The sequence below is a fragment of the Sapajus apella genome, unplaced genomic scaffold, assembly GCF_009761245.1.
Source record: "Sapajus apella isolate SASKATOON/1434 unplaced genomic scaffold, GSC_monkey_1.0 scaffold43, whole genome shotgun sequence".
NCBI classification, from domain to species: domain Eukaryota; kingdom Metazoa; phylum Chordata; class Mammalia; order Primates; family Cebidae; genus Sapajus; species Sapajus apella.
This window is the reverse complement of record NW_022436983.1, coordinates 2441854-2444792: the sequence shown is the minus strand read 5'-3', so window position 1 is coordinate 2444792 and position 2939 is coordinate 2441854.

Below are 2939 nucleotides of genomic sequence, written 5' to 3'. Positions count from 1 at the left end.
AAAAAAAAAAAAAAAAAAAAAAGAAAAAAGAAGACCTAAGAAGAAGAAGGAGGAGAAGAAAGAAGAAGAAAATGAAGAAGAAGAAAAAGAAAGCTAAAAATATTTTCCCACTTTTGTATACACCCTAGAATATACCACATACATTTTATTTATTTATATATATATATATATTTATTTATTTATTTTTGAGATGGAGCCTTGCTCTTATTGCCCAGGCTGGGTGCAATGGTACCATCTCAGCTCACTGTAACCTCTGTCTCCCGGGTTCAAGCAATTCTCCTGTCTCAGCCTTTCAAGTAGCTGGGATTACAGGCCTGCCACCGCACCCAGCTAATTTTTTTATATTTTTAGTAAAGACAGGGTTTCATTATGTTGCCCAGGCCAGCCTTGAACTCCTGACTTTAGGTGATCCGCCCACCTTGGCCTCCCAAAGTGTTGGGATTACAGGCATGGGCCATAATACCTGGCCCACATACATTTTAAATTATTGTATATCAAGAAAATAGTTTAGAGAAAAACCATTAGCATAATCATGGCAATCAAAGGCTGATGTTGGGGCCTTAAAAAACATTAAGATTTTCTTTTTTTAAGTTTAGAAAGAGGATGGCAGCCCAGGACAGTGGCTTACACTTGTAATCTCAATATTTTGGGAGGCCCAGGCAGAAGGATCTCTCAAGCCCAAAAGTTCAAGACCAACCTGGGCAATATAGTGAGACACTGTCTCTACAAAAAAAAAAAAAAAAGCCTGGCATGGTGATGTGTGCCTGTGATCCCAGCTACTCAGGAGGCTGAGGTAGAAGCATGCTTGACCACAGGAGGTTAAGGCTGCAGTGAGCTGAGATCATGCCACTGCACTTGAGCCTGTATGACAGAGCAACAAGATCCTGTCTTAAAACAGGAAAGAAGGAAAGAGAGAGAGAGAGAAAGAAAGAAAGAAAGAGAGAGAGAGAGAAAGAAAGGAAGGAAGGAAGGAAAGAAAAGAAAGAGAGAGAGGGAGAGAGGGAGGGAGGGAGGGAAGGAAGGAAGGAAGAGAGAAGGGGAGGGAGAGAGGAAGAAGGAAAGAAGGAGGGAGTGAGGGAAGAAGGAAAAAGGAAGGACAGAAAGAAGGGAGGGAGGAAGGAAGGGAAGCTGGGAGAGAGGGAAGGAGGGAGGAAGGAAGGAAAGAAGGAAGGAAGGAAGGAGGAAAGAGAAGGCAGATGGCTCAGGGGAGAACACTAATTTCTGAACTCCTGTGTGGATCTTCTGTTCATTAGATAAATATTTATCAAACACCTACTTGGTCCACGCACATCTAGGTGCTGAAATTCAATCATGGACAAGACAGACAACGCCTTGCCTTCATGGGGTCACTGAATATTAATATGAATTTGTTTACCAAATTTTGGAAAATTAATTGTAAGGATTATCTCATGAAGCTTGGAAGGGTTACATTTAGAACAAATAAAAGAGCCCATGCATAGCCCCAGGATTAGAGAGATGCCCAGTGGATATGTGGAGATTTTCTATAACAAAGGAAGTGTTGATATTCTTAATATTCATTGTACATGTGATTTTGTGTGTGTGTGATGAAGTCTCGCTCTGTCACCAGGTTGGAGTGCAGTGGTGCGATCTCGGCTCACTGCAACCTCTACCTCCTGGGTTCAAATGATTCTCCTGCCTCAGGGTCCCGAGTAGCTAGGACTACAGGCATGCACCACCATGCCCAGCTAACTGTTTCGTATTTTTAGTAGAGACGGGCTTTCATCGTGTTAGTCAGGATTGTCTTGATCTCCTGACCTTGTGATCGGCCTGCCTTGGCCTCCCAAAGTGCCAGGATTACAGGCATGAGCCACCATATCCGTCTGTATACGTGATATTAAAACTCCAATAGACTCCCTCCTTCTCACTGCTGCACGTGACTAGTCTTAACAACAATAATAATAATTTTTAAAAACTCCATCAAGACCAGCCTGGCCAACATGGTGAAACCTTGTCTCTACTAAAAATACAAAAATTAGCTGGACGTGGTGGCGGGTGCCTGTAATCCCCGCTACTCGGGAGGCTGAGGCAGGAGCATCGCTTGAACCTGGGAGGCAGAGGTTGCTGAGATCATGCCACTTCACTCTAGCCTGGGTGACGGAGCGAGACTCCGTCTCAAAAAAAACAAAACAACACAACACAAAACAAAAATCTCCAGTAGAAAAAGTGGGCAAAGAACAGCAGGCAATTCAGAAAGGAGAGATGCAAATGAACAATCAAACTAAAAGCAAAACCAAATGCACATTAAATATATGCAAAGTTAAATGCAAATTAAAATATGACAATGTAGAGTTGCCAGTAAACTTCTAGGATTAGTGGCTCGACAAGTAGAAGAGGCTAAAATGAGAGATTTTAAATGGATTCTAATAAATCGATGCAAAGTATACAACAATTGACTGGTGAGAACCGAGATATGACAGATTTGAAAACCAACAGTTGAAAACTAGTTTGGGGCCAGGCCTGGAGGCTCACACCTGTAATCCCCAGTGCTTTGGGAGGCTGAGGCGGGAGGATCACTGGGGGCCAGGAGTTTGAGACCAGCCTGGGCAAAACAGTGAGACCCCCTACTCTATTAAAAAAGAAAGAAAGTGCCGGGCACAGTGGCTCACACCTGTAATCCCAGCACTTTGGAAGGCCAAGGCGGGTGGATCACCTGAGGTCAGGAGTTCAAGACCAGCTTGACCAATATGATGAAACCCTGTCTCTACTAAAAATACAAAAGTTAACCAGGCATGGTGAAATGCACCTGTAATCCCAGCTACTCAGGAGGTTGAGACAGGAGACTCGCTTGAACCTGGGAGGTGGAGGTTGCAGTGAGTCAAGATCATGCCATTGCACTCTAGCCTGGGTAAGAAGAGTGAAACTCCATCAAAAAAGGAAGGAAGGAAGGAAGGAAGGAAGGAAGGAAGGAAGGAAGGAAG